The 22,131-nt window shown below is 47.4% G+C and overlaps 1 long non-coding RNA gene across 2 annotated transcripts; it reads right to left on the reverse strand.

Annotated features, from left to right (window-relative positions):
- Positions 1-1,879: 1,879 nt before the first annotated feature.
- On the reverse strand, positions 1,880-21,910 carry LOC133215206 (uncharacterized). Of its 2 annotated transcripts, XR_009726340.1 has the most exons (5): positions 20,812-21,910; positions 19,743-19,885; positions 16,491-16,581; positions 2,724-2,856; positions 1,880-2,225 (listed from the first exon to the last, which is right to left on the reverse strand). It is a non-coding gene; the product is annotated as an uncharacterized LOC133215206 (long non-coding RNA). The 2 variants fall into 2 exon arrangements; XR_009726341.1 differs by lacking the exons at positions 1,880-2,225; positions 2,724-2,856 and adding an exon at positions 8,963-9,214.
- Between the last annotated feature and the right edge of the window lie 221 nt (positions 21,911-22,131).

Raw genomic sequence — 22,131 nt, forward strand, 5'->3', positions numbered from 1 at the left:
TTATAATAATACTTCTGTATTATTTTTAAGAGGAGAAAAGCTACAGTGCTTGAATATCTTTTCGTGAAGCATAGATCTACACACACAAACATGACCTTTCCCAAGCAGGGAGTGCAGGAACCCCAAAATCCTGAGGAGCTCTGTAAGGCACTGGCCTTGGACCCATATTTCACAGAAACCATGGATGTTTCTGCACTGGAACAAGCACCACTCCTGTGCCTGCAGGGCAGGTGGGTTTTGTCACTGAGACTTCAGTTCTACTGTCCCTGCTTTTGCTTCTCATCAGTGGCATGCCCAGAAGGACAAAGGCAAAGAATGACCTCGCATCCTCAGCCCAACTAAATGCTTGTCTCATTTCCTCCAGCATGAATTTTCATCAGTGAGCTCAAAGCTGGGGTGCTGCTTGAGGTCACGGCAAAGGCCGGGTCCAGCCAATGACCTGACTTCAAGGTTACTGGTGAAAATGATCCCTTACTCTCTTTGCCTACCTCTGTTGTCTGGGGAGTCATGGGTCATGTGATTAGAGTCATAAAATGTTTTGAGCTGAAAAGGACCTTAAGATCACCGAGTTCCAATTCCTCAGCCATGGGCAGGGACACTTTCCACTAGACCAGGTTGCTCCAAGCCCTGCCCAACCTGGCTTTGAACACTGCCAGGGATGGAGCATTCACAGGTTCCTTGGGCAACCTGTTCCAGTGACGCACCACCCTCACAGTAAAGAACTTCTTCCTCATATCTAGCCTAAATCTCCCCTGTTTAAGTTTGAACCCATTACCCCTTGTCCTGTCACTACAGTTCCTGATGAAGAGTCCCTCTCCAGCATCCTTGTAGGCCCCCTTCAGATACTGGAAGGTTGCTGTGAGAATTCCAGGCAGCCTTCTCTTAGAAGACACTGTGTTTCCCAGAGCACAGGTACCTCTGAGAAGCTAAGCATGCAAGGAGCAAGTGAACGTTCTGGCCCTGATACTTTTAATGCCACTTTAGTACTTCCAAATTAGGTGTAGATGAAAAGACTAGATTAGAAACCCTGTGAGCATGGGTGCCATGTGTGTCAGCATGCAAAGGCAGCAAAGTTAGAGACTTTCCATTTGTATTTTTTGTTCCCTACTCACATGTGCACACACGCACATCCAGAATGCCCAATATTCCAGACACCTCTATCAAGAGGCCAAAATATGCTTCTTCCAGGTTTGCTTTTTAGGGAAATAAAATTGCTCTGTTTATCTTCACAAAGCCTTTTGCAAGGTGGGCTAGACTGTGAGCTAATCCCCACCGCCTCCCATCCCTGGACCATCCGGCCCACCCTTGGCCAAACAGCCCTCCCAGAGCAACAGGGAGGGGATTCATCTTTATGGGAACCATCTCAGCCTGACATGAGCAGGGCCACTAATTATGGGCTGCGCACTGCTCTGTATGCAGGGGGAGGTTTTGGCAGGGCACCCTGCCATGCTGTCCTGGCCATTGTTCACTGTGCACATCAACCATCTGGAAGAAGCAAGCTGCAAGAGCACCCTGCTCGCTTCAGCAAGCTCCCGCACACTGTCTGTGAGAGGGGACCCACCGGCAGCCGAGGAGACGGCCATGGCCATGGTACCACTCCACATGCGAGGATGAGGATGGGTCTTTCACAAGTATGCCACCAGGGAGCCCCTCCCTACAGCAGCTGTGTCTGCCCCGAGGGACTGTCATCCCAGCATTAGCATACAACATCTGTTGTGTTTGAGCCCTGGCACTGTACGGTGGAGGGTTCAATGCCATCAGCACATGTGTGTGGCTCTCATGTCATCACACAGGCACAGGCAACACACAGGGAGAGCCCGGGGTGGGTGCCAATGTTACCACAAGGTCTGTGCCATGCCAGGGTTGTGCATGCCTCCTCTCCCCGCACCTATACGCTCTCTTCATACACCCACCCAAGGAATAAAACTACTTTAAAAGTTCAGAGTAATCTTTATTTCATTTTTTGAGATGATTATTTGGAGATGTTTGTGAGTGAGATCTGTTTTGCACAGCTTTATGTGCAAAGAAGTCAGGTTTGCTGGCTGTACTGATGTCTCCGCTTGCTTTCTTCAAAGGCTTATTTGGCAGCATGTGCTTGATGAAGGCAGGTTTGTCCAGGCCAGGATGGACAAGCAACTTTTCCACAACAGCAGCATCTTTTGTAGCTAAATGTACCCTGGTCTTGCTGTGAGGACACTGCATCTCTGCAAGCACTAACAGGTTGGCTAATGGAAAAAACATGAGGGAAATTATAACAAGGAAACTATTACAGTGCTCTTTGCAGCAATCTGAGGCTGATCGTTCCCACTATTTGGTGTGTTTACTTTTCCTGTTCTGCCGATCTTCCTCACCAAACAGGAATCATTTTATTGACTGTTTTATGAGGCAAAGGCCTGTGGTGTCTGCCTTGCTTTCCCACGTTGTTCCTCCAGTGGGATCCTCAACAGGGTTTCGCTTCCCCATGCCACCAAATGACCAGGTATTGGACAGATGTATAGGGCATCATTCCACTCAGCATGCAAAACCTAAGCAACTTAGATAGCTAAATTCTACTTAACAGTGTCTCAAGGACCTAAAGTTCTTCATTAAGCTAACTTGCAGGCACTGTCTGTACTGGGAACCTCTCACATAATCAGAGATGCAATATGCAGCACCAGTCCCCCATATGAATTCCCTTCACTGCACTGACTTCCTGTTGTAGGCAGCCTTTAGGTCTCACACACCTGTCTTGCTTTCCACTGTGGCTGCCTAAGCCACCTACACCTTTGCCTCATGGTGAAGTGATGCCTGTGCAGCACCACAGATCTGGACCCAAAGCCACGTGTTTAAGCATCACCCTCCATCACTAGGGGAATCCTGAAGGGAAAAAAAACATAGTCAAAGACTTACTGCTGAAAAGATTGCTTTGCCTAACGTAACAGGAATCCCACATGGCCAGCCCTGCAGGACAGGCTAGGAACACAAGCCATGCAGCACAGAAAGCAGTGTTTCAACTTCCCCCTTCCTCAGGCATTCACTCCACACCGGGCTGGAGCTGTGATGGTGGTGGTCAGTCCTTAAGCTCACTGGTGGCAAAGGTTTGTCTCATGGCTTGTCTGAAATTTAAGCAAACCTGAACTTTGCTGAGACAATCGAAAGGCACATCTCTGTCCCAGGAGGAGGGCGGGAGTGGGAAGTGGGCTGGGAGCTGGAAAAGCAGTGGAAAGATGGGATGTAGTGAAAGGACTCAGCATTGTCCCACCGACCCAGAGGGTTACTAAATCATATTTTTCAAATCTACTATCTTGCTGTCAAAACCAAACAAATGACCAAAGAAATGGCTTTTATCCTAATTTAGGGGTAGCCAGGCACTTTACTCCTTACCATATGCGACTTACATTTCAGTTTAGCAGGTTCTTCTGCGCTTTGCTGAATCCTTAGGGCAGGTTGGGATTTTCAAAGGTGCCTAAGGGAGTCAAACAGCCAATCTCTGCTTAATTGCAGTGGGATTTGTGGCTAGTTCTCTTCAGGTTACCCTGAAAACCCTGTCTTTACTACCTGTGTATGCAGTGGCCTTGTGCACGGGCTGTCAGGCTACGCAAAGATGAAGAGAGCTGACATCTTAGATTTGCATCCTCTGGTCTCAGAACTGGATGCCAGACACCCCCCATTCTCTTTTGGCATCTGGGATCACCCAGTTTCCTTTCTCTGCAAACAGGGGTGTTTTTCTTCCTACATACAGCAAGCAGACATAGAAATCGGCTGCGCTGCAAGGAGGTTGTGCCAGCAGAAAGCAGACCAGGTGAAGGGGGAACAGTACCCCTCTGTGCTCTCCATAAAGGGGGAGAGCAGCTTTGTCTCCCGTTGCCTCCTGTTTTCGCAGGTGCTCTAGGAACTTGGCTGCGGGACGCCCGCCCACCACATATATTACCTTTTGGATGCCTATAATTAATCATTCATCCCTTTCTGGGCAGGGAGAATGGGAGTTCTGCCCAGTGTGGCCCCAGCCCTGGCTGCCTCCCCACCAGCCCATTCGGCCGGTTTGTTCCCTTTCAGCCCTGCTCTTCCTGCCGCTTTCTGCCCCCTCAATGGAGAAGGAGCGAAACCGGATGGCTGGCTTCAGCACAGGGAAATGACTTCAGAGCCACCTTTGTTTCCCCCCTTGTTTCTTTGCCCGCACTTGGCCGTGTGTCGCTATGAAAGGGCTCGTTTGAAGCTGTCTGGGACATCCAATAAGTGGTGTGGCTTCAGCCAGAAACACTTGCATCTTTTTGGGCCGAGGGAGAGGCTGAGCCAAGCTGCCAACTTTCTGCAGCGCAACTGACCATGACATTGGGCATTGTGTTCGAAATTAGCCACAGGCTTCCAAGCAAATTGTCCTTTTGGATTGTATCGGTGTAAGCCCTCTATAGTGTTTGGCTTTGGCTTGCTGAATCCAGAAACCCTCCAAGAATATTTCTTGCTCTCGTGAGGAAAGCCAAGGCTTTCAAAGGGGTTTTATACAGTAGCACATGTGATTTCACTGCTTGCTGGCATGACTTTATCTCGTGAAAGACTAGATACTATTTTGCATGCACCTTCTATCATGTAACACCCTTAAACTGAGCATGCAATTGCCTATTTCAAGTTGTTTGACAAAGAAAAAGCCTAATCTGTTTTTTCCCTCATTTATTTTCAGTGAGTGAAAACCGTGGGTAACTATACATTTTGCATTAATGCATTTCGGGTTAACAGAGTAGAGCCAACTCCTACAAAGTGATGTACTTATATTATTCTACTATTATTATGTAGTTTTTACTGAAGCATCCCAAGAAGCTGCTGATGTCTGCAGCAAAATATACATGTTCACTCAACCAAATTATTTGCTACTGAGATTTGAATTCATTTTTTGAGTGGCCACATTTTAACAAAAACTTTAAGTGTGTTTGAATTAGAAATGACTTTCAATCCTTTCAATCCATCCTTTGCATAGTTACTATACTTAACTGCCTGTGTTTCGAAAATGGATTATTAGTATGAAAACAAAAGAAAAGCAAGAATTTGCCACAGCTACCACATACATCACCCTCTCTACTAACCCCACAGAGTGTGTTAGCTCAGGTACACGCTTGTCCTGGTGACATGCTTAATTCCCACCTCTTCCCCAACACAGCATAAAAGAACGGCTTAAACTTATGCATTACATTAGGACTGTGTGTGCGTGCAATACCCACAGAGGTGCAGGTGCCACATCCCCCATGGTGGTCCCAGCAGGACCCACTGGGGAGGGAGCAGGGCAGCCAGGCTGTACCACAGCTTTATGAGCATCCAGAGAACACCAGGCAAGAGCTGACTTATAAATAGGAGGCAGCCGGTATCGCTTCCTCCCTGGGTGTTGTTCTCCCCTCTCCACGAAACACTAATTTGCCTGTTTCTTTCCTGTTTTTTCTCCTGCCTTCTGTCTAGTAGGGTGGCCAATTCAGTCACCCACCACAAACGCCTTTTTTTTTGCTGTAATCAAGAAGGTGACTTGAACACAATGAGAAAGGCCAGCTCTGGCCCAGGTTTGCCAAGTCTGTGCCGACAGAAGAGGCTGTGTGCCATGCCTATAAGCGTGCCAGGAGCTAGCCTGCAAGCGTGAGAGTTTGAGAGGAGACCCCTGCTTTCTTTTGGAGGGTTTTTCTTTCTTTCTTTCATTCATTCTTTCTTTTCCTCCTGGAGATCTGGGAAATGCAAAGAAGGGGGAGGGATGGTGGCGACCAGGATTGAACTCTTGCAACAATAACGCAAACCTGGTGGATTTTAACGAATTTTTCTTCCAGGGATGAAAAATACCCTTCTAGGAGAAAATAAAAACAAAACCCTGCGATGAAACAGAAGTCTAAGCCGTAATTTTTCAGCTTTGAGCCTGATGCAGTATATTGAGCAGTATATGTGCTCCTGTAATTTTCTCAGAGGACGAGAAGGCAAAATCATGTGTGCATGCCCAGATTTTCTATCCCACAGCAAAGAGACTCCTCTCCCTGCCCGGGACCCTCAGGATGCTCCCACCAGAGGTGGTTGTGAGCAGGGTGTGAAACAGAGAAACAGGAAAAGAGGACGAAGAAAGCCTGATGAGCTTAGTCCTCCCCCCCCCTCTCTGGCTTCACTTGTTACAAGGAGGAAAAGTATCTCATTTCACCACAGGTCCTGACACTTCCTCTGGCCAGGGACTCCTGAAGGGACAAGTTGGTTCCCTATTGGTCCTCACCTATCCCGAAGCCCTTCTACTTCGGTCAAAGGAAAGTCTGCACACACAATGAACAGTTTGTTCAGAAAAAGAGCATCCTTGGGAACTGCAGTCACAGCATCTTCTTGGAGACATTCTCCTTGTATTTTTTATTGTCTGCAGGATGCTTTGGAGTTTCTTTTTCCTCTGCACTGAATTTCTGCACAGGTTTTGGTGAGGAGCCCCAGGAGAATGTAGAGTATGCTACAGCTTTCAAAACAAGCTCTGAACACTGGAAGCACAATTCCCTGGAGCGTGATGTGTACTCCCTCTGCCCACTCGCCGTGCGAGCAGTTTCTGTTCATGGGTCTTGCCACTGCAACCAGCAGTGAAAAAAAAAACCCACCAAACACTGGGCAAAAAGACAGAAAGTGCTTCTCAGGGAAGAATCTCCAATTTACCATTTGGCAGAGCATGAGGGAGTTTTGGAAGTAGGAAAGGGATGCTGAAGAGTGCCCTGAGAGATACAGTCTCACCTATGTGTTTTTCAAGATTCATTAGAAGCTCTTTTCCCAGCCCCACCAGCAACACATTTGCTTCTCAGAAAGATTTTCTATGTTATGAGCCCAAAGCATTGCTGAACATGAAATGATCCCCCATTGGCTTAAACTGTCAGAAGCGTAGAGAAGTGTCCTTCAAAACCCGCCTGCATACTGAAAAACCTTGCCTGTAGCATGTCTGGATTTCATTTCACTTAGGCACTGTGCAGTAGAGCAACTACACGCTCTCACTGCCTGTACGCATCTACCCCTGCAGAACGCAAGCCCCCACCACCCGGCACCACGCCGACCTCCCCGAACACCGCCCACGCCGCAGGCCACAGCCAATGGGCACCCCGCTCTTCGCCGCGCCCGCCCTCCCATTGGCCAGCGCCGAGCGGCCGCGCCGGGTTTAAAGGGCTGGCAGCGCCGAGCGCCGCGCTCCCTCCGCTGCCTGCTCCGAGCTCACCGGGTGGGCTCGCCGGGAAGGGCGGCCTTGGGGTGCTGCTGGTGCTCCCGCGGGGTGCCCCGGTGCTCCGAGCGTGCTTCAGCTTCGCCGTGGGGGTGTAACCCCGCAGCGCCTCGCCAGCAACGGGAATTGTGCAGTCACAGCAGAAAAAAACACCCCACTGCTACTCACACATCCCGCCCTATGTGAGCGTCTGGCTTGTGGGTCTGAACTCTGTCACAGTTAGTAATTATATAATAAACATTATTAATATCTAACTGCTACAGGTGCAGTGCCTTATTTTTGTCAGTCCTCAGGCACCCTGTAATCAGCTTTGCCCTCATCAGGCAGAGCATGTGGGTAACTTGTGGCTGTGAGCTGGCAGGGAAGCATGGTGCCCTTCCGTGCCTGAATCTGTGAGGCTAAATAAAGCTTGTACCAGAGACCTGGAGAGAAAGGATACATCCTCCAAGAACAGCTTGGAGACCAAATAAATCAGGATGTCTGCCTCCCTCCCCCCTGCTGCTGGCATGGCCAGCATTTGTGAAAAAGAACCAGTGACTTTGTCCGCTGCATGAATGAAGCTTCAAGGCTAGTCCAGGTGGTTATTGTACAACTTGGGTGGTGGCAGGATCCAAGATGCAGGTTGGGCAGCTTGAACAACTCCAGGGAAAGGCTTGCCAAGCATTCACCACCTGCCTGGGCACGCTTGTCGGCACCATTGGTATGGGCAGGACATCACTGGGCGCTCGGAAAGCTCCATGTGCTTTCAGAATTGTGCACACATTTACAGTACTTCTAGGAATAAAAGGTCTTTGGAACTGATCTTGCTGCAGTAGGAGTAAAAGACTCCAGGAACACAGTCTCTGAATGTGAAATGCAAAGCAGCTCTTCAAAGCCCAACTTACTAGAAGCCTCTTTCTTGCAGTCATGTTGCTGCCCAGGTCATCTCACAGCCGTTTCTGCCTCAACAGGCTCTTTTTGTTACGGTTCTCATTTCTCCACTTTCACAGTGGAATTGCCAATGCTTTTTATTATGAAAATGTTTCAAACATTTGTTGATAAGAAGAGAGCAGCAAGATGAAATTGTTGCATATTTTGTATACAGGGATTTCAAAGTCCTTCTAAAAATTGGTGCATTTTTTTCTGTATTCCTACAAGTGAAGCAGTGGGTAACAAGTACTTAAAGGAGACATCTGAAATGGCTTGGGCCAGGGATTGCCATCACTCTCTTGTTTCATTCTAAGAACAAATCCAAAGCAATTTCTAGGCAGCCTGGGAGAAGTTCAAAACCTAAATTAGTCTTTAAACACAGGAAGGATAAATATGATTCATTTATTTGGGATTCATTGCAATACAAATCACTTCTTAGACAAAACTAGCAGGTTTCTTTCCTGTTCCTTTAATTAGAGCATAAATTTATTTGGGACTCTATCGCTACCAGTTTTGCTGCTGGATACACGCTTCATGGCAAGCTTTCTGAGTTTGGTCAGAACTAAAAGCACATGGAGCAAATTTCTGTGGCTGTTTTTGAAACAAACCTCTATATCGATTTTCTATGTGTCTCTCCCAAATCACCAGCACCCACACTGCTTCTTGTTGACATTTAACCTGAGTAATTTCTAATGGAAATGGAAAAACAACCTGAAACTTAAGCCAGCCTTCCTCAGGTAGCTCTGATGCTCTGCCTGATCCAAAGTAAATGTAAGTCTAATTCTGTGGCACGGTTTAGAGAAAATGCCAGTAAAGTTATATAATTACCCGGATGGATGGATGGATGGATGGATGGATAACTCAATAACACATTATTGATTTATTAAACAGCATTCTATATTTGGGGGCTGTGGGAGTTCTGAAGGCTTCATTGCAATACAAATCACTTCTTAGACAAAACTAGCAGGTTTCTTTCCTGTTCCTTTAATTAGAGCATTAATCTCATTCCCTGCCAGTTTCCCTTAGAGTGGCCCTTGGAAACCACGAGGACAAAATCCTTTGCTCTTGCAGAGTCAGATTCCTGCTTTAAGAGCAGAGCCTTCAGTCCTCATGTAGCCATTTCCTTGCCTGTGGCAAGGTTACAGTGTGCAGCAGGACACCATCATTTTATAAAGTAAGTAAAGTGAGTTTTGTCTAAGGCAGTGTGAGGCAACCTAGCAATGTAAATTAATTAATTAAAATGCCTCACAGAAGTCATATAACTACTTGCAAAAGAGGCAGCTGAAACAGGAGATAAATAAAAAGCATCTGTGCAACGTTTTAGGGACACTGATTTAGAGGGACTAATGAAAATCACTGGGAATGTTCACTCTGAATAAATCATTCAACTCCAAGCATATGTGTGCTCCTGGTTACGGAAATACACTCTGTAGCTGGCTCTAAACTGCAGGAATCATAGGAGATTCTGGGAGACAATGGCAGAGATACAAGACACAACCTTTGGAGCTGCATCTACATTTAAAAAAAAGACCTTCTTCTGTTTGTGCTTGATGTAGACAAAAATTTATGGCCCTCTGGGTCACAATGGCTTTGTCCTTTCTAGAAGTCCTGGTAAAGGGAAACATAAAAGCTTTCACTTGTCACAGAGAAAGAGAAGGTCTGAGGCAAACCTAAGCCCAGAAGAGAATGAATTCCACAGTTTGAGCTGGAACTCTGAGAGAGCTCTGCTGCCTACATGGAAAAGGTACCTGCAGAGAGGAATTGTCCCTAACTCATGAAGAGCAGGGCTGTCATTTGCAGACTTTGTGCTGAAGCAGGAAACAATCTTTCTGTCAACCTAAGCTTGGGCCATTGTGAAAATACAGCGCAAGACCTTGTGCTCAGCACAGTAGCTTCAGAGAAGCCAGTTCAGAATGCTGACAACAGATTAGATGGATTTGCAGAAGATGTGCTGCAGCCTTCAGTATCAGCCACCACCAGCTGATGGCTTCCTGGCCTGAGGTATCACACACTCTTGTGAACCAGGTGTAAGTTTGAAGCATCTGCCAGGTCAGGAAAATATCTTGTGGCTAGCTTACAATAAAAAGCCTGCACTGAATGAAGGTTAGGAAGGGTACGTGCAGGAGATCAGGGAGGCTCCCTAACTCCAGCTGTGAATGCACACAGGGATTTTTCACAGGAGCAGCGAAATTTTCTGTTTGGTTCTATCTACTCATCATTATCACCTTCACTTTGCTCACATTCAGCAATAGCGTTTTCCTTTCATCCATGAAGGAGCTCACTAAGGTTAGAAGATGTCTCAATTGTGGCAAGGTGACCATGTATGGTGTGCAAGAGGCAGGGCTGCATGCACCTGAATATGGCTGCTACTTGCCTCTCTTGTGACTGACAAAGCCACATTCAGTGCTTGTGGATGCTTTTGTATGGCCAGAGGCTAAATAAATCCTTATGGAACAGGGATCTGGATTTGTTTATCCTGGAGAAGCAAAGCCTGAGGAGACACTAATAAGCAGCTTCCTTCTGCCTACCTGGAGGCTACAGAAAAGGTGGAACCAGCTTCATCTGAGGGGCATGCAGCAAAAGGACAAGGGGCAGTGAACCAAAATCACCCTGATAGAACTTCAAAGTCATCCCCACTTAGAGCAAGCGGTTGGGTCACAGACTTCTCTAGGTTCCTTTGCACCTCAGTTTTTTATGGTTCTGTGACTACAGGTGACAGTATGCAGCCATGCTCTTTAAACCCATGTTGGTTAGCAGTTAACTCCTGTTGTGATGCATGATGGATTTTGGCTTTTCCATACCAGTGAGCTTTAAAAAAAAAGTAATTGCTATTAAACTTCAAATTTTCTCACTGTCCACACGGCCTGAATCAGTACTTCAGAAACTTTGAATGACAACTTAAGAAGATCTATTTTAATGCAGTCAACACAATGGAAACTAATCGTAGTGAAGAAATGCCGTACACCACTGCAACACTGAATATGAATAACTCGTGACAGTCACTCATCTAATAACATGCAGTTGCAGTCCCTGCTCAGCAGCTATGGAAGGTATTATAACACGACTAGAGGTGGAAATGTAAGACCCTGTTTATGTGTGTTTTTCACTGTATCAGTCTATTTCTTCTGTAATGGAAAAGCCTACTGATCTGTTTAAATACAGGCTTTTGGTAAACGAAAGGAAACCCAAACAGCTGGCATTGAGGAGTTTGAGTGTCTCTTTCAATCAGTCTCCCTGCAGGAATCTGTGCCAAGGTGTTTTTTGTAAAATAATGAAAAAGTCTGAGGTTCCTTGGGCTTAATTCAGTAATTATGAATTAGGGCATCTTATGGGAAGGAAAAAAAAACCATAACAGACCACCCCTCCCCCCAAAACCTAGCTTTCTGAATTGAATATACTTGGAAAAAAAATCTGCATGGGCTTCTACATTCAAGAAAATAAAGACATCTTCCAAACACTCAGTCTTTTTGTCCAAAGAAATTTCCTGACTGACATATGTAAGATCAATGAAACAATACCACGTAATAATACGATCGATCCTGCTGCAGTAATGAAACTGTAAGTAGAAAGACAGCAGGTAGAAGACCTCAGATTTTCACTTGAAACAGAATATTCAGCCTTATTTAGCCTGGGTTGGGAGTTCTTTTCCCTATGTCAGGTTTTTGAGTGGAAGAGTAGCCTCACCTGTCAATCAGCTAACTTGCAGCGCTAATAGATTCTGGTGTTTAGGGGGTCAGCACAGAATTTAATTTAACAACTTACAATACGCCCACATGCCCAGAAAATGTGGACAGCTTGATAGGGTTCACTGAGCCAAAGAAGTAAGACCAAAACAGTGCATTAATGTATAGGGGAAGAATAGTTGCAATCAGTTCCCTTGTGAATTGGACAGAGAACTTCGAGATGAAGCAATTATCAGCCATCGGGGATTAATAGTAAAGTGTGAATGCCAAGCTGTATATGTTAGGGGCAGAATATGTTGCCTATAGAAAACAACAAAGAGCGTTTCTTACTATTAAGTGAGATTAAACGTAATGGCCTGATTTAATCACAAAGGCAGAATTAAATTCAGATGGCAACTTCAAAGTGGACACATGCACAGAGCCTACTGCATACATTTACATATAGCTGGCATAGCTTGGCTTGCATCACAATGGAAGAAAGTTTCTTTGGCCACTTAAACAATTTTCTATTCTCGGCTTTTTGTTAACATTCACTGTATTTAGCACTAAATTGCTTTTAGTTAATAAGATGGAGCTAAGAGTTATATTTATTCATGGAAGCTGTATTTTTTATTTCCTTCAAGTAAAAAAAGAAAAAAAATCCACAAAACCCCAACAAAACAAAACAACAATGAAAAAATCCCAACCCACAGCAAAGGGTCAGTAAGAACAGAAAGGCTGTAATCAGATTGCAACAAAAAGCTGCTGTCCCAACCTACCCATTTTTGCCAGCACAGAGAGGTGTCACATGGTGCCAGGCCCAAGTGTGACACCTGACATGGCATGCACGCCCCTTCCTCCCTCCTCCCAGGGCTCCCATGCCAGGATAACACTGTTCAGGCATGTCCCGTGTCTTTTACAAAGCCATGAGAGGCACCAGTGAGGACATGTGGGGCCACCTTCCCCAGCCCCACGTTTCCTTCTTCACCCAGAAGCCTCCTGCTGAAAGCTGCATGACTGCATGACATTGCCAGAGCTCAACCTGCTTCGCTTGTTAAAAAGGCTTTTGCTGAACCCAGCTCATTATCCAAAGCTGTCTCCAGGCACTTCCACCACCAGGCTGGGCAAGAGCAGCACGCCCTGCTGGACATAGTGTCTCTGGGATAACAGCCCTGTTTACCCAGAGTTGGTCTCAATTTGTCTGGGCTGGAGATCAAGAGAGAGCATACACAATGCTCTTCATGTTGAACCCCCACTCATTTTTGACAGTTTTTCATGGCTTGCTTTCCCTGGTGTTCACCCCATGGGCATGTTAGGCACCCTCAGCCTAAATGCAAGTCCACTCTTCCACTGAGAAACAAGTTGCCTGAATTTACCATGCAAGGTTACTGCAGTGGAGCCAAAGAACCATAAAATCCTGTTCTAGCTTCTTTCACAGTCATGAGGTGAAAGCATGCTCAGCCTTTGGTCTGAACATGAAACATGGCTATAAGCCTTCCTTCCAAAACTCCCTTGTGGCTGGCTGGCAGAGCAGTGTTGTGGCACTACATCAGATGTGGTACAAACAGGTATTGAACATGGGAGTGACTTCAATAGCAACAGCTCTTTGCAGTTGGACTGTGTTGGCATAGAGCACCAACAGCACTCTCAGTACAAAAAAAAGATTAGGACCTATTGAGTCAGGCTCAATGAGACTGAGATCACTGAGATATCTAAACCATCAGTGAGATTATAACAGGAAACCTAAAACTTCAGTGCTCTCTGCCAAACCAATGCAGCTCACAGGGAGAGAAGCAGCAGCTTGGCAGAAGTGCTCATTCAAGCTCCAGCCAACCTCACATGGGATGAATCTCCAAGAAAACACTTTGAAACTTCAAAGGCTCCCTCCAGCAGGTTTTGCCTTCAACACACGGCATACAAGGATATCCTCACAGCACAGAGCCTAGAGTCCAGCTCCATCCTAAAAATGCTACGAGAGACCAGCATGCTGTGCTCACTTGCTATCCAGGCCCACAAGCTTCCTTCCCTGAGGACATGAATTGAGAAACTAAAGGAGAAGATATCTTCCGTCAGTACACAGCAATATCAGTGACATTGGTGGCCAAAGACCCAGTAATCATGGCTATGATCAGCTTCCCCAGAGTGACTCCTCTGGAGTCTTGTCCTCTATGTACATCTGTCCCCTTGAGGGGCCTGTCTGAGTCCTGCTCCGTGTCTTTGCCCACATCCTCAGGCTTAGGCCACCCAGATCCCTGCTCCTCAGTGTTCCCAACCGCAGATACTGGATGAAGTCCAGGGCAGTTGCTAAGCCAGAGCTGGCAGTGCAGCTGACAAAAAACCTTCACACTCCAAAGACTGGCTGTAAAAGGAAAAGAGACAAAACAGGCCAGGAGGGAGAACGTATTTCAGAAACACCTTATTTTCCCCCAGGCAGCTGTGAGCAGTGGTGCACCGTTGGCATAACAGCATTAAGAAAAGCTAACAGCTCCTGGGAGGCAGATGGCAGAACCATTTCCCTCACCTCTTACCGTCCCACTGAGTACAACCCACCCAGCCCTAACCCCAAGAAGGTGATCATGTCAAGTACCTATTGCTGGTGAGGTCCAGGTCATGGCAGGAGAAGGCAAAGCCACACAAAGGCCCATCTCCCACATCGAGCAAGCAGAGGAGACTCTCTCCCATGCACCACTCCAGCCATTAGGTTAGCAGAGTATAGCACCCTCCCTGGCACAGGATGGCAAAATTTACCAAGATGCCACAGTTTGTTCAGTGGGTTTTTACAGGGTCTGTTTTGATATTCCTTCTGGGAACAGGAGGAAAGGCCACAGTGCCTTTAAAACAAGTTTTCTAGCAGGGAAAGTCTAAAATCCCTGGCCCTCCTTCCATCAGCCTTACACATAAAATCTGTCAAGGGCACAGCTAAATAAGGGAAGCACAAAGTGAAGATATGGGAGCAGTTAATTTTCTGCCCAGTCACCCACCACTCAGGGTGAGCAGCAGAGCCCTCCGCCTTCTGTCCTGGGGCTGCTTTAATGCCACTGGGATGGGAACCTCTGCTTCAAAGGAGGTAAGACATTTCAGACCCTCCACTGCTCATGGAGAAACAGCTTTCACTCCTTACTCCCTTAACGTTGGCAGGCTGATGGCTCTAATGACACAGCCCAAATCCTCTCACTTCGAAAAGAGGAAGGCCAATTTCCCAGAACAAAAGCCTGAAGTACTAGTGTGACAGGTCACTAAACATGATCATCTCCTGCTCTGGGTAAGAGCTTTGAAGAGGGATCCTGCTAAGTAGGGACAGAATACAGGACAAGGTCTTAACCTCCGCCTGCGCCTTCGGACACTGGGATCGGCACATAAAGCATCTCGAGTGCCAGAGGGGGGGATGCTGAGAGCGGGAGGTGTCGGCCAGGGGCTTCAGCACGTTTCTCAGGCAACTGCAGGGGGAATGTCACAGCTATAGCAACTGGCTCTCCAGTGGCCTGGAGGGGAGAGGGGCCAGCAGCAGCACAGCCATTGTAGCCTTAAGCGAAAGGTCAGGCCATTTCTTTTTTCACTGGTCAGCTGTAAATTTCCCATCAGCTATGATTTACGTGACTATGCCTCTACCTGCCCTCTGGCTGGTGTCTTGGTAATGCACAGCTACATGCATTTGTGCTGTGCCCTCCCCTGTGTCCTGCCTCAGCCTCTCCAGCTCTTCACTTTTGCCTCAGGCCTTGGCTGAGCAGCCACAAGGTCTCCTTCCCACACAGCATCTTCCCCTAGACAACCATGAAGGTTGGGTAGTCATCACACCTGCTTTTAACCATGCAAAAATTAAGTGCCTGGTCTGAACTAGCTGTCCTGTCTCTTTTTTGCACTTATGGGAGGTGCAGAGACACCCACACTTCCTTAGGATGGATGAGGGGACACAGGAGCCCTGAAGAAGATGAGATAAACCCTGCCCTGTGTTTCCTTCCTGTCCCAGCTAATGGTGTCGCTTCACTCCACTTTCTGCCCCGAGAAGCATTCTCTTCTCTTTCATGTATCAAGACTGGGATGTGAGGATGGGTGGGATCTGACAAAAAAGCATCCCAGCATCACATCATCAAGCCACCAATGTGATTTTGAGGCCTCCTTCTTCTGCTCATGCAGTTAGTTGCTGGGGTAATTTCAGTGGCTGGGAAAGCAGGTCCATAAAACCTTACCCATTCCAAACTGATACCTCCATCCTCCCCAGACAAATTCTGACTGCAAACACCCAGCAGGGTTTGGGGCTGAGCAGCCAGGCAGTGCTCAGTGCTTCACCACACAGCTGGCCTGTGCCAAGGCTGGCTTGGGAATCCCTCCTACACCCTCCCAGATTTCACATGGACCAGTAAGGGAGAACCGAAACTGAAGTGAGCCTGCATCGCCATCCCAGCTAACCTGATGTGCTCATTTAGGCCTGGTGCAGGTTTCTTTCTCCTTTGCTTCTCTCTCTAATACAGAGCAAATGCTGCTTTGCCACATCAGGAAGCTCCTGAAAGGACTGGTATCAGCACGGCTCTTGGGGAATGGAGGGCAGGTGGTAAATAGTCTGATATTTATATTTTTCAGGAGCAGCAGCATCTCTAGGGCAAGCACATGGGTCTCCTAAAGGAGGCACACCACCTTCGCACCACAGTTTTATGAGGAGGAGCTAGCTGCTGTCTTGGTTTCATGTGCTCAAAAAACACGCAAAAACATAACGTTTATATCCCACAAGTAAATAAACTTCACACCTTTCACAGTAATAATGTGGGCCGTGTGCTGAGCAAGAGCACAGACCTGATCCTCCATCCATCCTCTTCTGTAGATGTACTGACATTGCACCTGGAAGAAATCACAATCTTTGGTTAGCAAGACAGGCAGTCAGCAGCAAGGTTTTGCAGCATCCCGCTGTCTGTAACTGCCAAAAATAAGTTGTATGGGTTTCCTTTCTTTGTAACCAAGAACAAATATTCTGCCAGCTCATTAACTATTGCCACTGGTTCAACGAGCTTTGGATCGGGTTCATAATCATGCAGACAGTAACAGCGCTGAAACTCAGGATATTTAATTCTCCCCAGAGGTTCTGCTATATGATGGATGAGTTTTATTTATCACTGTCAAACATGCAAGTATGCCTTTAAATTATACCGAGGACATGAATATGCAGCAGAGAGAAGGGTGCTGGAATATGGAATGTATAGAGGTGATCAAAGAAAAACAACATCACTTAGAAGTTTAAAAGGGATATTCTAGCCTTCATTAAGAAATGGCTTTCAAATTATTTGAAAAACACTATGAATACTCATGAGACTAAAAAGATTTAGAGCACAATGTTCAAAGGACACTGTACAAGCTATTTGTGTAAATTATTTCTTCTAGTTCTTTGGCCAAGCATCTCTCATCTTGTATGTTTGGAAACATGGGATTATGAATCCAATTGTTTTGAGAGGAGGAATTATTTAGAAAATACCAAATCCCTCTTACACGTTTCCCTTCACCCTGCAGGACAGTCATAGTGCAGACTACGCACAGGTCTCAGCTTTACTGCTAATATCCAGAGCCTGAACTTTCAAGCAATGAGGGAGCAGGGGAGGGAAGAAAGCGGTGCCCTTTGGGAGGGGGCAGGTGAATGAAAGAGATGGAGCAGGGGGTCTTCAGGCTGGTGGCTTCTCAGCAGTGCTTCCTCTCCTCCTGTTTCATAAGCGCTCCTGAACAAGCACCCTTTAAGCTAAAACTTACTCATTCCCTGGAGCCACTTGGTTTATTAAACCCCAACCCTCCTGCTCTAAGGTCTAGATGTCTTTCTGAAACCAGCTGCTCAGAAGATTCCTCTCTGTCCCCCCACCGCAGGGTCTCCTACCTGCTGGCAGCAAACCAAATCCTGTCCACAGGCTCCTGTGGAGGCACTCATAAACCTTGGCCGACCAAGCACTGCGCCTGCTCTTCCCACCCTGAGTACCCAGCACCTCCCCAGAACCAGCGAGATGCTCAGTGACCACCAGCAGCCAGGACTTAATTTTTACTAAGGTGTCACTTGGGCTCTTCCAGCTGCTGCTTACTGTAATTATCTCATTTACCCAGAGAAATCCAGGCTGTCTGTGTTAAAGGGAACTAGTCAACTCAAGTGGAGATTTTTCCCCACAAGCATCAGAAACAGCAGCAGTGAGGGTTCAGGCTCTGGCTCTCTGTGCTGCTCCCAAATGCTTTACCTCTGCTTGCACTGGGGGACTAATGCTCAAAACCTCCTGCCACCAGCAGCCCAGCCTTGCCCTCCCATCTGCTCCCCTTTTTCTTTATGAAGGCAAATATAGTGTCAGATAAAAAGAAAAAACCCACAATAAAAAAAAAAATAAAAAGAGAAAAGTGCATGCAGACACTAGTTTTAATGACTGCATCGTTAAGTGGCAGCCGATCTCCATTTCATGCATGTTCATTAATCCGCAGCCGCGCTCCCTTTCCCATATGGCTTTGTTTCTGTACATACAGTTGGAGGGAGGCGGGAGAGAGGGTAAGCAGGGGAAAAAGAGGGGGGAGTTGTCGAGATCTTGATGATTTCATATCGTCATAGGTTATTGCTGGTGCCTTGCCAAAGCCGTCAAGCCGAACCATCTGGGTTTGGGAAGGTTCTGCACTTCCCAGGGCTGGGCTCCATATGGGCGGCGCGGCGGGCGTCCCTGCCCTCTCCTGGCCCGCTGTGAATCACACTGATTGTTATTCAGGTGGGATGGCCCGGTCATGAACTGCACTAATCAAAAAACAAACTGCACCAAAACACTGAGGCTCACACACTGGCTCGGGCCTCCCCCTGACCTCTGTTAACCAGCCGCTTCCAATGGATGTAATGCAGGTTGTTCTTCTGGATTTTTGCACCTTCCACAGTTACCAGACATCTGTGTAAATCCCCACCCCCTCGTGTTGGGCATCAGGGTCAGTAATGTTCAACAATTCAACGTGGGAAGTCTCACTGAGGAAGTACCAGGCCATAAATTTCCTTCAACAAGAGCCACCTATCAAGCTAAGCCTTGTTAAGAAGCTTCCCAGATATTAATCACAATAAAGGCCGCCGCTCCTGTACCGTTGTGTCAAGAGAATGAAACAGTCGGAGCCTGCAGATAAAGGTTTCTCACTTCTTTACCCTTTAATATTGGAGCAGTTGTCATTTCACAGTCAATGCTGGCATGCTGGTGAGCAATCGCCCCTCTGCCTTAAGCTTGCAACGCCATGAAAAGCTGCTCAACTCACGCTGGCATACTCCACTGCTTTCCACAGGACAACGGCCTTGTCTGCACCAGTGCACACTGTATAAAGTTCCCGTTGCACCTCGTGGCTGTGTAATCAGGTAAACCCAGCATGCAACTGCACCCCAAAGGCACTTTTATTTGCCAGGGTTGCAGGCTGCCACCGCCTGCCGCTGTGCCCCCCAGCGCTGCAGTTGCAATGCCATCGGTTACTCCATGTGTGTGTTGGCATGCGTGCGTGTTTGTGTGTGTGTGTGCGCATCTGCCCATGTGAGAGAGTTCTGCAGGTCTTGGGATGCCACAGCTGAGGACAGCAGTTGAGGTTTGTGCTGGTGATGGCTCATGTCTGGAGCAGGGCTTTGCCCTCATGTTTGCAGTCTCCCCCAGCATTTGCTATATTTGTTCCCATCTCAGAATTCAAAAGGGGATAAAACACCTTGTTTACAAGAGATCACACTGCTGTGGGAATGTAACTTCTGACGACTGGCTTCCTTTATTCCTAAATGAGAGGGTGTATCAGGACTGCTAGAGGCCAAAGAAAATACAGCAGAGCATTTAAGGGCTTGGGGACCCATTTTGCTTGGATAATTTTTATTATTTTAAAAATCATTGGTCTGGTCTGAGGACTAAAGGACTGCTCAGAAGTACACAGACTCCTGCCTGCCAGGTACAACTAAAGAAAAGAGGTGGCTGGGGTGGAAAAGAATAGGGCAAGGCACAAGCAAAACAAGGTGTTTATCTGAAAAGAAACAATGCAAGCCTTACTCTTTTCCAGATAAAGCCGTGGTCCTTCAAAGACCCACATGTGCACTGTACTTGTGCGCGTGAACAGCCAGCCCATTGATTTCAGAGGTGATAGGCGCGCTGTGCAAAGTCAGAGCAGCCCCTGACCTTTGCAGAACTGTAGCCTAAAATGAATTTATGCTCTTTTAATGGAGATAAAGGCAGAAGGGGAGAACATAACTCAGGGAGACAGTTCTGCTCCATCATTCCCTCCTCGGTTAAGAGCAACTTTTTTGCCTCAGAAAAAACAGTGAGAGCTTAAGCCCTTGAAGCACTTGTAAGTAAGAGCCTCATCCCTTTCCTTAGACAGTGAGCAGCTGGCTGGGTAAGGAGCAGCCTTGCCAGACTATGAAGAGGATGCTACAGTGCTCACAGAGCAGAACTGGTTTCTGAAGGAAAAGAAATAAATCATAGAAACAACTAGGTTGGAAAAGCCCTTTAAGACCATTGAGCCCAGCCAGATGTTAGGTTGTCAGGACTGTCAAGCCCACCACTAAACCGTTTCACTAAGGGCAAAGTGGTCTCCCCTCATGGCTGCCCTTCATGGCTGCCCCTCACAATCTCCACTCACAGCCACCCCCCATCTGCCCCCTCATAGTGGCCCCACACAATATAGCTGCTGCCCCTACCCCTCATGGACATGCCCCATCTCCCAGCAAGATCTCTCCTCATGGCCAACCCTCACAGCCCATGGCTGCCCCTGCTCTCACCTCATGATCTCCCCTCACAGCCACCCCACCTCTCCCTTCATGATCTCCCCTCATGGCTGCTCCTGTTCTTCCCTCACGATCTTCCCTCACCCTTCATGGCCGCCTCTCCTGTCCCCTCACAATCTCCCCTCTCAACTGCCCCACACCTCCCCTCATGATCTTCCCTTTCTGGCATTTTTGCTTGAGGATGGGAGGTTTTTCAGATCCATGCATGCAACATGCACCCATTGGGTTTGTGACGCAGGTGCATGGAAATTCAGGAGCCTCCAGAGCTCCAGAATTTTGGAGCTACCCTCTGTCTGTGGTGGGAGTATAAGTGGTTTGCTCTGTTAAACCCACACCTGTCCCCGACAGAAAAAAGGGGCTCCCCTTTTCATGCAGCTTGGAAAACTGCTTGATCCCCTGGGTTGACTCCAATGGGAAGGGGCACACATATGCCCCTCTGCCAAGCCAGGGGTGATTCCCAGGGCACCTCTGTGCCTACGGGACACGGGTCACACTGGCTCCCATCGTGTCTGGGTGGTGAGTGAAGCAGTATGTCACGATAGCCCTGGCTATGCCTGACAGAGCTGCAAAGCAAGGGTCTCCCTTCATTAGCCCGTTGAGGAATGCAGGCTGATGCCACGTCCCCTTTTTACCCCCACAGCTCTGTTTTTGTGGGGTTGGCAGAAACTGACACTTTTTCTTTTGCTTAATTAAGTTGTTCAGAAGAAGGCTGGTCAAACAGTTGCGTCTACGTGGGGAGTCTTGAAGCGAAGAGAAAGCGGTGGGCGTTGCCAACATAAAAAGGGGGATTCTGTTATTGTTTGGGTGTAGACGGGTCATTTTTTCAAAGTTACTGCTGCCTGAGTGACCACAACTCTGCAAGCAGCAGCAATGAAAGGACATTAAAGCTGCTAAATGCAGCTACCTTGGGCTCCAAAGTGTAAGGGGAAGAAAGAAAGAAAGAAAAAAAAAGGGGGCCAAAAAAGAAAGGAACCAGAAAGCAGGAGCAGTTATTTTCTTTCTCCGGAGAAAACGTTAACTGATGTCCATACAGTGCAGTGAGAATTGCAGCGGGTCCCTCTGAGCGTCCTGTTGCAGGGGAAAAGATGACAAAGCTGGTGCCAGGAAAGCTCTGATAGGCACCCTACTAACTGTCCATCCGCATCCCTGCGTTAACAGCTCATTTGGTATTCATCCCCAGCAGAGGAAAAAGCCCTAGCAACAATTACCCATCTCTTTAAGTCCACCTGGCTTTCAGCAGAAGCCTGCCTGTGTTTCCAAGAACCATTAGTATCCCAACTCTGAGGGGTGGTTCTTGTATTTTGGCAGTCCAAAGGCAGGCCTTTGACCCTCAAAGCTCAGCATTACACACGGCTGTGGTGTCTATATGCTGCTTCATGCTCTGAAATATTCACTGACATTTTACTGCACAGGTTTCAAATCCAGCAGGACGTGGCTTCTAATGCGAGCGACTGAGCAAAGTGCAGGTCTTACGTCCACCAGCACAGCTCTCTTCAGGCAGCCTCAAAAACCCTGACTTAGCCATCACTGTGGTGTGAAGTTAGGCTTATGGTGCACAACATGTTGCTTAGCCACAGTTTGCCACTTGACCAGTACTCATGGGTTATGACTTTATAGCCATGCAATTGCACCTGATAGAGTCAGATACGCATGGC

This window comes from Neopsephotus bourkii, unplaced genomic scaffold, assembly GCF_033783945.1.
Source record: "Neopsephotus bourkii isolate Nb327-2 ecotype Australia unplaced genomic scaffold, CSIRO-AGI_Nbou_v1 NB_962, whole genome shotgun sequence".
NCBI lineage: Eukaryota > Metazoa > Chordata > Aves > Psittaciformes > Psittacidae > Neopsephotus > Neopsephotus bourkii.